We start from the raw sequence: 16299 nt of genomic DNA on the forward strand, positions 1-16299 counted from the left end.
TATTACTTTGCATTTCCTGCAGCCTTTTCAAAAAGCTCAAAGTACCTGCTGTGCCCAGCTTGCTAGTAAAGGGTACAGTTACGTGTGGCTAAGAAGCAGCCATGTGATTAGGGAGTTGGTACTGTGCTAATTCAGCAATGACATGGTCAAATGGACCACATAACATTAGATCTGAACAATAGGGCAACATCACAGCATAAGGAAAAGAGCTTGGGTTTGAAGTCAGAGCAACCTGATTCAGACCCCAACTGTGACATGTAGAGGCTATATACCTTGGAGCAAATTTCTTAACCACTCCGAGCCCTGGATTATCCTTTTAAACTGGGATATTGCTACCTCCCTCCAATGGGTTGTTATGCACATGAAGAAAGGTAATATATGTAAAGTGCCTGGAAAGAATAGGTTCTCAGTAAATATTAACTTCTGGAAAATAAGGTGCCATGTTCCTACTGCTGCATAGAAGTTTGGGATCCATTTAGGAAGCCTGTGCTCTTAGTGTAGGTGGTAAAAGGATGTGTCAACTAGAAGGGCAGGGAGAGGATTCTCCTTATAGGGTTATCATGAGTGAGGGTGAAACATGGCTTGGTTATTGCATTATATATAATAGTTTTGATGATAGGGATGAAGGTCTAATTTTTGGCTAGTGACATTTAGAGATCAGAAATAAAACCACTGTACCTGGATTCATGTTTTTTTAAATAAATGATGAACCCCAAACTAGGAGACAAGGTGGTGGTCTAAATGGTGTGTGGGGGCAGACTTAACCCAGCGCAGCAAGAGCTGGTCAGTTATTCCCAGACAGTCCGTGGCAATTAGAGTTCAGTGTTTGTAAATGGGTTTCAGAAACCATCCTAGCCTTTACCTCCCTCTCAGCTCTCTCTGACCTCTCACAGCCTTCTCCTGTTGCTCTGATTTCTTGTCATTTGATAGTTCTACCTTCCCCAATTCATCTTGGTTTATAGCATCTAATCTCCCTTTTAAATGGTCTTCTGCTTTCCTGTTGATGGACTGCCAGTGCCTGACTTGGCCCTGGGATCTCTTTTTCTTGACTTGTGATTTTCTCAAAGCTCCTTCGAGGGACAGCTGGGTTGGCACTGATGGTGTCTGCTACCTATGTGTATTAACCCAAAGTCCTGGTTTTTCAATATTCCCTGGCTTTGATTATTACAGGAGGAAAAAGTAGACTGAACATATGCAGCAAGGAACGTCAACCATATGTCAGGGAGAGATCACCACTAACTGAACAGGTAGCCAAAACAAGATTCCAATAGTAGCGAGTTGCAAAAACTTTCAAATATAATGTCCTGGTGGCCTTAGAAAATCCCCATAAAGTAGGTGGGATCTACTGGGGCTCAGAAAGTTTAAGTGCAACCCAGCATTTCTCTAGAAACTTTGCTTTCAGAGTAAGTATTTACATTTTGGTCTTTAAACTTTATAATTCATTAATATGAAAACTCCATAGCATGTATAGATTATATATGAGAGATGGGTGATATACCTTGTCTAAAACCCATCAACTAATAAAAAGCAGAAAAAAGGGGCATATTTTAAAAATGCCTTATCTAGTATTCTTGAATGAGAATAATTTGGATTTTCTTCCAGTAACTTCTCAAGTACGACAGTGTTATTTTTTAAGATGGTAGAATAGGGTTTTGATATCTAATAGATTGGCCATTCCATAATGTGTTCCAAAAATAATATATATTTTTCTTACGGAATTTTTACAATCCAGCACAAACCGTTTTTGGAAGTAGTTACAATATAAGTAAAACTATATACATACATATATGTGGTTGAATCTGTGATGGAGGGACTGTGTCCATCTTGGCCACTCTTTTATCCCTAGCAGGTTGCCTAGTTCCCAGCATTCATCAGTTAAATGGATGAATAAATAAATTAGTCTTATGATCTACTGAGTTCCTAGTATTATATACCCAAAATGCATTATTACTATTTTAAAATGAATTTATTTCATTTAAAATCTTGAAAATGGGTCAACTGTCTCCAGTTGACCAAAATGGTTCCTCTTGACTGAGAGTTTAGTAAAAACATCCAATTTCATAGCAACTGTCAAATAATTTTGAAAATTAGTAAAAGTAGAAGTTTTAGGACAAATTAGAGGATGTTTCTACATTTTCTTTCTTTTTTTTTTTTTGCTTGTTCTGTTACTATGTTACTATTATTATTACCAGAGGATTATATAGTTATTCAAGATAGAGAATGTAGTTTTAAAAATATAGTGCTGGGCTTCCCTGGTGGCGCAGTGGTTGAGAGTCCGCCTGCTGATGCAGGGGACACGGGTTCACGCCCCGGTCCGGGAAGATCCCACATGCCGTGGAGCGGCTGGGCCCGTGAGCCATGGCTGCTGAGCCTGTGTGTCCGGAGCCTGTGCTCCGCAACGGGAGAGGCCACAACAGTGAGAGGCCCGCGTATCACAAACAAAAAAAAAAAAATATATATATATATATGGTGCTATTTTTATTATAAAAGTAATGTGTATATATTGGAGAAAACTTGGGGAACATGGATAAGCCAAAAGAAGAATCACCTAAAAGTCCACTTCTGTGAGATACCTCTGTTTATGCTTCCATACATCTTTCCTGTTTTTATTCTATAGCATATTTATTTCTACAATCCTGGGATCATATCATATATCTCTTAAACATTCTTTTTCACTTCACAATAGACTGTATTATGTTTTGCTCAAAAACAGCCTTTTAATTCATGCCATTTTCATTACCTTACAAACTTCATTAACACATTTATGAAGAAATATTGTTCTTTCATATCAGTGGTGATGACAAATACGACCATTTTCTGGTGTCAGGTGTTAATAGTGTGGCAAGGCAATGAGGTAAGCCTGTTAATTGTCTGATGGGAAAAATCCAGCGTTCATTTCCCATTTAGTGTGATGGGTCTGGACTCTGGAAATGCCAGAGCTGCCTGCTCTTGCTGGCTGTTGAAAATAGCTTCCCCTAGTTTTTCTCCTGTTATACTCAGACCTGGAAATCTGGCACACAGAGTCCTCGTAACAATTCAGGCAGCCAGCTTTTCTTAGCTACACATCAGTGAAAAGACAGGATGGCTGTCCTGAAGTGCCTGCTTGGGGTGGTGACTTGGAGCACCCAGCATGAGGTGGGATGTGCTCCTACCTCACCCAGAGGGGCACTCGCCTTAAAAGGAAGTCAGCCCATGAGTTTACTGCTCTCATGCTCTGGCAAGGCTCTCACAAGTTTTATAGATTTTATGAGATCTTATCTTGATAACCCAGGTTAATCATACAGAAAATTTATTTCAAAATATTTTACCTTATACGAATTAGCCTGTAAACAAAGGACTTTTGACCATTATTTTCCTAAGTAAACTCTTTCCACGTTACATATTAGGTTAACGAGTGCAGCGGTCATTGTAATGATATATGTGTGTGTCATGGTGGCTATTCTTTATCTTCCTATAATACGTGCTGCATTTACTGATTTCTCATTTCATTTAATAAATATGTACCAGGCACTGTGCTAAGTGCTGGGGAATCTTAGAAGGAACTCAGCAGCCTCTCTCAAGGACCTCATATTCTAGAGCTGTACTGTCCAGTATTGTAGGCATTACCCACATGTAGCGATTTAAATTTAAATTTTTAATTAATTACAATTCAAGCAAATTGAAACTTCAGCTTCTCAGTCACACTAACCACACTTCGAGTACTTAATGGCCACATGTAGCTAGTGGCAACCATATTGGGCAGCACAGATACACAAATTTCTATCATTGTATATAGTTCCGTTGGCCAATGCTAGTGGAGACACTAAGAGAATATCAAAGCTGTTAATAAATTATGTTTCTGAACCTATCACATTGGATCCATCCTTCAAAACATTTTGATGACTCTCCCTATGCTGGTTTTGTAATTATAGAAACAATTCTGTAAGGAAGCTTAAAGGGAGATTTAGGAAGAGGGTGTTGACGAGTATATACTCATTGTTAAGGCAATTGATCATCAAACTTTTTATAATTGTACACTACTACTTTCAAGCAAAACGTTTTTGTATACAAACTGTACACAAAATATCAAAGCACAGTATGGACTTAGGGCTCATTCATGATAGTTGATATAATTCACCTTTCAAATAATCTTACTGATGATTTCGAATTTCAGGGGCTAACTTCTTGTTATATATAATTAAATCATCATTGTTGGCATTGCACAATGAAGCTGAAAAAGAGCTTTTTGTTCTATGGGTAGGAAGGAGTGTCTGTCCTGCACTTTTCATGTTCACTTGCATTTGCGTATTATCTTCTATCTACCATTTGTTTGCAGGCTTCTTTTTAAGCTACGTGTCCGTATTGTGAGGGTAAGCTTAGTTCATGCTAAACAATATGATTTGGAGCTTCAGTTAGGTAGACACATATCAGGTGCACCATTTTTCAGTACGCCTTCACGGAAGAACCAGTTTGTGCACTGCAGTCAGCCATGAACTCCCACTTCCCTCCGGCTGTCTCACACTTGACTGCCCTGATGTGGACTAAGTGAGATATGATTGTCAAATTTAGTAAATATTAGGAACGCTTATTCCCTTTCTTTTTTTTGCTAAAAAAAGCTTATTCCATTTCTTTTTTTGCTAAATAAAAATATAAATACTAGCTCTAACATATTTTTCCTTCACCTGAATGGATCATCTCATCTCATGGGGTGTAGAACCCTGCTTTGGAGGCCACGCGTGTAGACTCTGGTGGAATGTTATCAATCCTGTTGTGTGATTTACGAGTGATATTCTTTGGGCATCAGCCTTATCTAAAATTATCTTTATGTTTAACTTAATTTACCCCCTCAAAAATTTACAGCAGCTTAATAAAAGTTTACATGGTACCAAAAGATTTTTAAACACACAAAATAGCATGTCTGGGATCCTGTATACTTGGGCTACAAATTTGGTTTTTAGCTTCCTAGCGGCCAGCGTCAATAAGGAAGTATGAACCCCAGTAGGATGGTCTCCATTTTACATAAGGGCAAACGTAGGCTTAGGAAATTTTAAACCCTTTGTGCAAGTTTTTCTAGCTAGTTAGTGGCAGACCAGTATGTGAATTCAGTTCTATCTAAACTCAAAGCTATTTCTTTTGAAATAAGGGTAGTTATTAAAAAAAAATCTAGTTTCTAAGTGGGGCTAATACTACTTACCACGTAAATTCTTATAAGGATTAAATTAGAAGGTATATTAGTTTCTGAGGGCTGCTGTCAAAAGGTACCACAAACTAGGTGGCTTCAAGTAACTGTTCACAGTCTTACAGTCTGGAGGCTAGCTCAAAAATCAAGGTGTCTGCAGGGTTGGTTCCTTCTGAGGGTTCTGAGGGACAATCTGTTTCCTCCATGACTCTCTTGGCTTCTGGTGACAGCCAGCAATCCTTGGTGGTTTTGGCTTATAGATGCATCCCTCTATAATCTCTGCCTGTGTCTTTACATTGGGATCTTCCTGTGTCTCTGTGTCTTTTCTCCTCTTCTTATACAAACACCAGTCATATTGGATTAATGTCCCACCCTACTCCAGTACCTAATGACATCTGCAACAACCCTATTTCCCAATATGGTCACATTCTGAGGTACTGGGATTAGGACTTCAGCAAATCTTTTCGGAGATCACAATTCAACCCATCACAGATGGTGTATGTATTGACAAAATTCTTCCACCACGGCTGGCGCACGGTAGGTTTTCAGTATATATGAGTTTCCTTTGCCCGCCACTAGATTGAACTACTGAAGAGCTATAACTTTGTCTAATTCCTCTTTGGGGTCTCAATACCTTGCACATGTATACACACAGTAGATGTTTATTAATGTTTTTGACACATGGTGAACCCAAAACTAGGAGACAAGGTGGTGGTCTAGCTGGTGTGTGGTGGCAGACCTATCCCAGCTCAGCAAGAGCAGGTCAGTTATTCCCAGAGAGTCTGTGGCAATTAAAGTTCAGTGTTTGTAAATAGGCTCAGAAACCATCCTAGCCTTTACCTGCCACTCAGCTCCCTCTGATCTCTCATTTGCCCCTAATTTGTCATTTGATCGTTCTATCTTCCCCAATTCATCTTGGTTTATAGGATCTAGTCTACCTTTTTTTTTTTTTTTTGCGGTACACGGGCCTCTCACTGTTGTGGCCTCTCCCGTTGCGGAGCACAGGCTCCGGACGCGCAGGCTCAGCGGCCATGGCTCACGGGCCCAGCCTCTCCGTGGCATGTGGGATCTTCCCGGACCGGGGCACGAACCCGTGTCCCCTGCATCGGCAGGCGGACTCCCAACCACTGTGCTACCAGGGAAGCCCTAGTCTACTTTTAAATGGTCTTCTGCTTTCCTGTTGTTGGACTGCCAGTACCCAACCTGGCCCCGGGATTTTTTTTTTTTTTTTTTTTGGTAACTTGCGATTTTATTGAAGCCCCTTAGAGAGGCACCTGTGTTAAGACTGATGGTGTCAGCTACCCATGTGTGTTAACCCAAAGGTCTGGTTTTCCATACTCCCTGGCTTTGATTATTATAGGAAGAAAAAGTAGACTAAAAATATGCAGCAAGAAAACACATTTCAGAGAAATATCACCATAAGCAAATCCTCTGAGTTGTTATACTATAAAACACTGTATACTGTAATACAGACTGATGTGAGTGAAAAGTTAGAATTAAAATATAGTCTATATTCAACTCTACCACTGCCATTATTTTCAGTTATAAATAACCACCAAAGCTAGGTTAAACTAGTAGATAATATCTTATAATGAATAGATAAATATTGTCTGTAATTAGCAAAACTAACAATCCACTGGCTAAATTTATATATAAATGGCGAATACTTGTAGGTGATTATAGTATGTAGGTAAACTTTCTCATTATAATTTTCATACAGCACACTTGCCTAAGACATTTTTTTTCTATCAGTGGAACTAATTAAATCCTTAGTCTCTGAGACTCCAGATGACAAGAATTACTGAATTACTCATTTTCACTTAAAAGAAATGTGACAATACAAAATTCAGTTGGAAAAGGATACTCTATATATACAAAAACACCAACTAATTAAAATAATGGTTTTCCAACATGAGTCTGTTTACTTATGCATTATATTATCATGAGTTGAATAAAGTGATTTTTAAATTCTTTAAAAGTCCCTTCATAAGTGTGTATTTTCCGTGGAAACAAGTATCTCATAAACTAGGTTCTTATCCTAATTTGGTCACAAGTTTGCAGGGAGAAACAGACCTTGGCAAGTCACTTGGTCTCTCGTGGGCCTCTCTTTGCATGCTTGTCTAATAAGGGCATTGGAATATATTATTTTTTTAGGTTTCTTCCAGCTCTACAATTCTCAGATTCTGTGAATAGAGAAATAGTTTTGAACTATACTATTCATCTTTTTACAGACAGTTATTTTTAAACTATACGACGCTTACACTTTTATTGGCCAAGAAATCAAGTATTCATTCAAAAATAAAAGACAATCCAAACCACAAGTCGACCTCTACAAATAATAATTATAACAGAAAAGCACGCTGGGCATAGACCCATGATAAGGTTTCTACATGGTACCTGTATAAATCACACACTGATTTCTTAACTAAATGAGGTCCTTCAGGTTATGCTGTGATTTTCAATGCTATGAGAGCAAAGGGCATGTTCAGTGAATTTCCATGGTTGATTCTGCACAAGTAGTCATTTTGCATATACAGCAAGCTGAGTCTATTTAAAGATAAAAATCCGTTCACCGAAGTCACCTTCACAAATTTTAGCGAATGTGTTGTTTCAGCAATGCCTACAGTGTACTAGATTGATTAGATTTTTTTTAAAAAAGACACTTTGAAATTGCACTTAATTTTGAACTAAATGCAAATTTTCTAGGCAGTGTATGAGACTGAGCACACCCTTTCTGTGTTGATTGCATCAGGTGTCTTAGACAAAGCAGCAAATGGGGTCATTAGCTCCTAAAGGAGCAATTAGGTAAAAGTGCTGTAATTTACCAAATGTATAATGTATGATGCTTCTGGAAAGGTTTCAGTCTATGCAAAACGGGTCAAAATAATAACAGATGTTTCTTAAAGGGACACTAACACAATTCGCTTTCTTCCTTCCTTTGTTTTTTCCTTCTTTCTCTCTTTCTTTCCTTCTGTCTTTCTTGTTCTTATATATCTAAAGTTCATTTCCTATAGGATATTATATTGGTCGATTTAGAGATTATATCCTGCTTCAAAAATACAAGTTTTTAGTGCTGATGAAAATGTAAGATTACATAATTTTCAAATTTTATGATCTGAATTCCTTGTATCTTCTTTTATTCTCCAAGGCAGCCTTTTCAATACAATACTTCTAATGTATTTAACACTTTATACATGCAAAAACACTCCTATCATCTGATGAGCATGGATGACACTTCAAAGCTACTCGTAATCCCACCAAGCCAGAAGGACAGCATTCCAGACTCTGGAAATTTCCTTCTAGAGGGACTTAAAAGTCTGTGCAAGCCATTAAGAATTAAGGAGATGACATGTAGTGAGAAAATTGGCGGTGAAAACACACCACTCATTTTAGTATCTTGGCTTTGAAAAGAAGAAAATCATCAGAAATTAAGAAAAAAATATAGGTAGAATTTATTTTCAAGAACCCATCAAAGGCAGAAGAGAAAGTACCTGGGGAGAGGGAGATAGCATGCTTTATAGCGGGGGATGGGAGCAGATGTGTGAGGGAGCCCACTGTGGGTGGGAGAGCTGGGGCAATAGGTCAGCACAAGAGGCTTGACAGCCTTGGAGATGCTCTTCCCTTCCTTTGGGAGAAACTAGGAAAAGGGAAGAAAGAAGGGATACGAAACTGCTATGTGTTGAGCTGGACACCCTGCAAGTTCTGTTACAGAAATTTCATCATTTGGTCATTAAAAGGTCCCAATGATACATGGTAGTCCTCATTTTACAGATGCCTTCAACAGATTATCTATTTATTTTATGCCTAGATAAGTAATTTATCTAGTTATATGCCATTCTGCTAACAAGTGGCACATACAGACTTTTAGGCCCCAAACCCATATTCATCCCCCCTTTTCACCACACTGCATCCCAGAGAAAAAGGCTGAGGAGTCAGTGTATATAATACTGTGTGATATCGCTTACATGTGGAATCTAAAAATAATACAAATAAATGTATGTGCAAAACAGAAACAGTCTCAGAGATGTAGAAAGCAAACTAAACGCTTACCAAACGGGAGAGGGAAGTGGGGAGGGGCAAATTAGGGGTAGGGGATTAAGAAACACTAACTGTTATATATAAGATAGACAAGCAATGAGGATATAGCACAGGGAATTAACAGCTGTTATCTTGTAATAACTTTTAATGGAGTATGAGCTGTAAAAATACTGAATCACTATGCTGTATATCTGAAATTAATATAATATTGTAAACAAACTATACTTCTATTTTTTTAATTTTAATTAAAAAAAAAAAAGAAATGGAGGATGCGATTGACAGCATTATTCCGGCATTAAGAGGACACGGAGTTGGAGGTTTAAGGATATAGAAATTTTCATCTGTGATACACAAATTAGTCTCTAATGTAGCTTTTCTTTAATCTGCTCTTACTGACCAGCTGTGACTGAATAAAACTTCGGAAATCAAGTCCTACTGATTTAAATATACTTTGCCTTCTGTCTGCTTAACTGTCTATCAGTAATGTTCCTGACACTGTTTCTCCGTCTCTCTATCTCTGTCAGTAGTTAGGAATGCGCCAGAAAACTACATAAAGGAACTCTCTGTCGATATTTTTCATAAACCCATTGTAAAGCCATTTACTATCGCCCAATTTGTTTGTCTTAGCTCAGTTCATTTTCATTGAGTTGCTTAGAGAGAGCACAACTTACAAGGCTCACCATAACTGGGCAAATCTTGGCAACGAACATTTACTGAACACAATAAATAGATGCAGCTTCGCCAGATTCACCTGGTTATGTGAAGATGATGGAATAAACCAGGCTGCTGACTGGTGAAGTAAAAGAATCACTAAGAACAATAATGACTTGAAAGGACCTTCTGTCCCTCCAGGACATAACTAGTTACAGGAGAGGAAGTAGGAGCATCAGGACCACGGGGCCAGCCTGCTTGGAGAGGACTGGCGAGTACTACAGCCAGCTCGGGGCAGCAGGAGGGCTGGACAGTGTGTCAGATAACAGCTCTAACAGGCAGAAAAGAAGGGCGTGTGCTCTTACCCTGCACACAGATGCATGAATGTATGCTGGGACCTCGGTGGCAAATGCCAGTAGACAAGAAGAGGAAACAAAGGGACTACAATCCTGAAAACTGACCCAGCTGTGGCTCTGACCTCCCAGAAAATAGCCAATAGCCCGAATATGCAGTCAAAAGTGAGTGTGGCCACATCAAGTTCTAGTCCAGCCTAGGTAGGTACCCACAGGAGCACCAGAACAATGCGAAGCAGGACTCCGGGAAGTGGGACCCATGCATTCATAGTGGAGCCATGTGATCAGTCTGTTGAAAGACTGGAGACAATGCAACAGGGCTGAGTAAAAGTGAGCCAGGGGCTTCCCTGGTGGCACAGTGGTTGAGAGTCGGCCTGCCGATGCAGGGGACACGGGTTCGTGCCCCGGTCTGGGAAGATCCCACATGCCGCGGAGCGGCTGGGCCCGTGAGCCATGGCTGCTGAGCCTGCGCGTCCGGAGCCTGTGCTCCGCAACGGGAGAGGCCACAACAGTGCGAGGCCCACGTACCGCAAAGAATAAAAAAAAATAAAAAAGTGAGGCAGGGTGGTGTGTCCCAGCTAGCCAGCCGCGCTGAGGGTAAGCAGGGACATCAGGCACTTCCATGTTCAATGGAAGCCCAAGGCATAAACGCAGATATACAGAAGGGCCTGGTATGGCACAGGTCTCATAGTGATTACCCCCAGATTTCTGGATCTCTTGTCTACATCTGCAAGACTAACTCCAGACCTCATCTGCTGCGTACAGAGGCAAACAGCTTCTGCCCGATTTCATGCTTCCTGTTAGGCGTGGGTCAGCAAGGACAAGAGCCTGCGGGAAGATCCTAACCAGGACAGGGACACCCACAGAGTCACTGGGATCCGGGAGTGTGAAAACTTCCTCAGCTCAGCGGCCTACACAGATGTGGGAGAGGTCATGCCAGGTCAGTGACCATGGCATCTGGGGCTGAGATCATTTTTCAAGGTGACCCTTCAAAGCCTGGGGTCATGAAACCGAATGAGGGTGGAACATGGGAGATGCCAGTTCACTGCCCAGGCAGTGGCCCCTGAAGAACGTGCTAAGCAGGATTTTCCTGTCTTCCTCATTCCATCCCTTGCTTGGGTCTTGCTGAGTGCTGGTTAGTCCACCTCTGCCTGATGGTTGCTTTACAGAGTTCTGGAAGTTACTTTAAAACATTTTAGCTTATATATATTTTTTATCCCCACCAAAAGCTTTTTTGGCAAGCAATAAACATTAAATATTTTTAAATTAAATGTTTTCTGAGTGCCCACTGTGTACAGATCATTCACCATCAACGAAAAGAAAGAGCTTGACCTGCTCACTTCCATACATTTTCAATCAATCATATTTGAACGTCTATATCATCCCTCTCTCGCCCATTATTTCCCTCCTCCCCACATGATACAGGTTCCAGAGGAGTTTTGAAAAATTAACCATTTCGAATAGCCTGAAATTTAAAATAAAATAAAAAACAGCCTGGACAGGTGTGGGGCATTACCAGAGCAAATTCCTACTTCCAGAAATCTCTTTACTTTTTTTGCCAAGCAGCCCAAGACTGCCTACATTTGGAGAGAAACCTAGGCTGCTCTGTAAGCAATTTCTGGGGAACCTCCCTATTTTCCGGCAAATCTCAACGGGAGATTGCCCAATTCGATTCCAGAGTCTTTCAGGAATCGAAGAGCAAGGGTGTTGAGGGTATATTTCAAATCCTTCCTTGGATTGGGAGAAGCTGCTGATACCACAGGCATAAGAATGTTTTCTCCCCAGCTTTTCTTCTTCACCCCATCACCCCACCACCAGCCTTCACCACACACACACAGACACACACACACACAGCTTGCGAGAGAGCAGATTTTATTCAAATGTAAGGCCAAAGTGACTCTGCCACTTATATCTAATCAAATAGATTTACAGGCAGGGATGTAAGAAAACAACTTAAGAAATGATGCAGTATGTCATGATGACCTGACCAAAATAATATAAACTGGTGAAGTACTGAAGGCGGACAAGTATTTCGGAAGTCAACGTAGAGCCTTGCTCTTCTGAGGACTAAATGGCAGCTAAAGGAAACAGCTGAGCCTTGGTCTGGACTGTGGAAGTGAATAAATAAAAAAGAAAGGCAGAAGAGCCCATATTCAGGCCTGGCTGGAAATTAAGGAAAACAAAGAAAACTTGAAAGAGGCAGATCCATGCTGTAAACCTAAGGCAAGCCCAGGGCAATGCTGAGATGGTGTAAATTACAGCTTACACAATCTCCACAGTCTGTACATTTCAAAATAAGTTAATTAATGTAGAAGGAAAAGGAGAATGTGTTAATTCTACAATATAATAAAATCAGTTTCCAAATCTGAAAAAAAATGATAGGCTCATTAGCTTATTAACATTTTGACTTCAATGTTTCAGAATTTAGAATGTGAATAGAAATAATCTTTCAGAGGAAAAATGTCATAATACCCCCTGTGCACATGTGGGTTCTGCCACTAATTAACCAACTGGCAGGATCTTCCAAAGGACTGCCACTGCCCGCCTCGGTATAGGCCGTACTGTCAGAAGAAATGGGCTGAAACACCATGTTCCACCACCCAGAACTCGTGCTAATGGTTCTCCTATTGCAATGTTCTCTGAATTGGAAAGGACCACAATGCCTCTGTGTGAAGAGAATTAATGGGGGTACCTGGAGGATTGCGAGTGGAAAAGAGAGGTCTGGGCACAGGGCTCAGAGCCCGACAAGCTCCTATGTGAACAGTTTTCCCCTAAGGTTTCATCAGAAATGCTGTAGGTCTCAACTCTGTCAACTATTCAGCTTGATGAGGTTCTTCCTCAAAGGCACCTGACACAATACAGTCTTGTTCCAATCCGGGATAGCAAGGTTAACTCAAGGACAATAGGACATGACCCTGATGGTCTGAAGATTAACAAGTACTTGAAACAAAACAAAACAAACAAAAAACCCAAACAAACAAACAAACAAAAAACTTTAGAGGAGGAAGGGAACAGCTTGTAACCCTTAGAAATGTATCTGCGCAAGTTTCTAGAATCAGGATTTCCTAAGAGTTCGGTGTGAACACCCGGTTTTGCTCAACCCTGGCTATTGTTGTAAAACAAACGTTTCTATTTGGCTGTATACAGAATTTATAAAGCACCTTAGAATTATTTGCAGAATATGATCTTCAATCCAGGTAAAGAAAGCAAACAATTATAATCCATGCCCAATGTTGATCATGAAAAAAAGCAGATTAAGTGCGCTTACCGCAATCGCTGCAGTTGTTTTATGGCCGCATAAAAATATAACACCTATGTGTTGTCCAGCAAAGCCGCCAAGTCAGTGCAAGGTTCTTTATGAGACAATAAAGAATAAATACAGTCAGAAAAGAACACAGGAATTGACACAGTGGGTGGTCCAGTGTTCCTGCAGCTCTGTCATCTATTGTCAGCATAACCTCAGCAGGGAAGGGAGGGCTTGGTTTTCCTTCCTAACTGTATGCTGTTCCCAATTGTCTTCATCCTACAGTGCAACCTCTGTTTTATAGGGTCCTTAGAAGAATGCACACTCCAAACCTTTCAGGTTTTCTTAGTTGCTAGGAATGGATCTGCCATTCATAAAACTGTTCAAATTCGTTCAAAATTCACTTATATCTTCTTTCATTACTACCTCCCAAAGTCATGAGTTCCACAAAAGAACTTTCTATGTAAAATGGTAAGCTAGACAGCGAAAAGTTGAACCTTCTTTTTTCTGTAAGAAACTACATGAAAATATCCCAAAGGCATTTTTTTAGAGCAATAAAGCCTACTTGGAAAACTTTAAGGAATTTACTCAAGAGAGGGACAAAATATAGAGTCCTAAAAGAATTGGAGGTCTCAAATTTGGGGATTCCATTAGCAGTATTAGGGCCTTGAATATTTTAAGCTCTAGATCTGAGTCCATGTCTCACTTTCCCCAGCAATGATCTGAGTACCTGACACATAGAGGGTCCTATTCAATCTATATTCATTTAAAGAAAATGGCTGATGTACTGGTATATGCATATGTAATCTACATCTATCAGGCCTAGTTATAGGTAAGTTAAAATATTATGGTTTTCTTGAAGCTTTTAGTTTTTCAGGATTTCCTTCTTCTTTCAAAAATCTTCCTAATACTTAATATGCTTTATATTTCTTCATAGCTGCTATTACTATCTGATATTATTTATGGGTTTAACCTGTTTGATTTTGGCATGTTTCCACCACAAGAATGTGAGTCCAGGTAGTAATTTTGTTCATTTATTCAAACACTGTGTCAGGTACTGAAATAGTACCTGGTATGTAGTATGCACTCAATAAGTACTTGTTGATTGGTAAGGGAATGGATTTTCATCCACACGTTATTACTGACCCAGTATTTCCCACCAGGGAGAGGGCAACAAGGCCAAGTGAAGGGACTCAGAGTCCAGTCAGGACAACCAAGAGATCACTGCCCAGCTACCAGCAGGTCACAGATGGCATACTATGTGCCTTGAGCCTAGCTCCCTTATTTGGTGCCCAAATTTGTTTTGCGGTGTGGTTCTTATTACTGTACCTGTATTCCAACCATTCGAGAGCATAAAGGCATTGATTTTTTATTTTAAAATAAAAATAATACTAATAAAATGTTCTATTTCCTTCTGCTCAATAATCAGGCAGACCAGAGAAACTCTAGTCTTCAACTGACAACCTATTGCCATAGTAACAATAACAAGCTTGATTTCTTAGGGAAGGTGAAAAACTATTTTCGGTTCTTCTAATTAGGGAACAGTCTCTTGTTTTTTATGTTTCCATTTATTTGGGTGCAGAGAAAAAAAAGACTATCTTATCCTTTAAAAACGTAGTGGCCAATCACTATAATTGTTTTGATGTTTAATTTTCCCACAAAGATTTTTTTAGAGAAGGTAATTTTTCTCATCAAGTGGAAGATATAGCATCACCTTCATTCTATGTGATCAGCTTTCTTTCCATTTTACAGATGAGTAAAGAGAAGTATCACATTATGGGTGATCTACCTCAGCTCAAAATGAAAATGACTGACTCAAATGATTAGAATTGTAATCAAAGTAGATCCAGTTAGAATCCAAAGATGGTTTTAAAGTTCTGCAAACTTTTCTCCTTTTACATTTGGTTTGGTTTTCCATTGACTCTATAAATAAGGAGATTCAACACAGACACCTATTAGTGAGATGAATGACACAATGGAGAGTTGTGAGTGAAGACAGGGTGAGCATTCATCAATGTTTGGGGCAAATTGGGTTATTTTAGACTAAATGCTGCTTTGGGAAATTATGTATAAAGCTTTTGCAAGGGGGCACTTTCTGGAACATATTTTGTACTCTAAAATGCAGGCAGATTCTAATAATCAGTGATTTTTTCCCCCAATATATGTATGATGTAGTACACAGCACAAAATAATACTAAAATTGCTTTTTTAATGAATGACCTTGAATAACATTGACTTTTATTATCACAATCTAATATGTATGATTTTCCTTTTTCAGGTTCAGTCTGCCTTTCCTGATATATTTTACACTTTTTGAGGGTACTGATCATGCCTTCTTTATTTGTATGCAATAGTCAAGAAATGCTTATTAATTTATCACTTCCTCTAATAGAGAAAATGAAAGTAATCAAAATGTTTCATTTTTCTTGAAGAAGAATGTTTACTGAAAGACTATTAGTTCTACTCTAAAAATAATGCACATTCATTTTAGAGAAATGGGAAATAATACAAAATAAAATTAAAATTTGCTATTTTTCCAACCTGGAAATAACTTACACTAATAACATTTAGTAAATTTAATTTACTTAATTTTTCTTGGTGTATGTAAAATATGCCCTTTAAAAGAAATCGAAACCACGATTGCCATCTTGCTTTGTATCCAGCTCCATTCATTTGATAAAAGTTAAACGTTTTCCATTTAGGTACAATTAGCACAATATAAAAGCAAGGAATGAAAATAGAACATCTTATATTTTAAATTAGCATGAATCACAAACGTGCAATGCTCCTTCTAAAATGTATTTTTTTTTTTTTGTTTGTTTGTTTTTGTTTTTTGTGGTACGTGGGCCTCTCAC

This window comes from Neophocaena asiaeorientalis, unplaced genomic scaffold, assembly GCF_003031525.2.
Source record: "Neophocaena asiaeorientalis asiaeorientalis breed wild unplaced genomic scaffold, Neophocaena_asiaeorientalis_V1.1 scaffold150, whole genome shotgun sequence".
In the NCBI taxonomy this organism is placed as follows: Eukaryota; Metazoa; Chordata; class Mammalia; order Artiodactyla; family Phocoenidae; genus Neophocaena; species Neophocaena asiaeorientalis.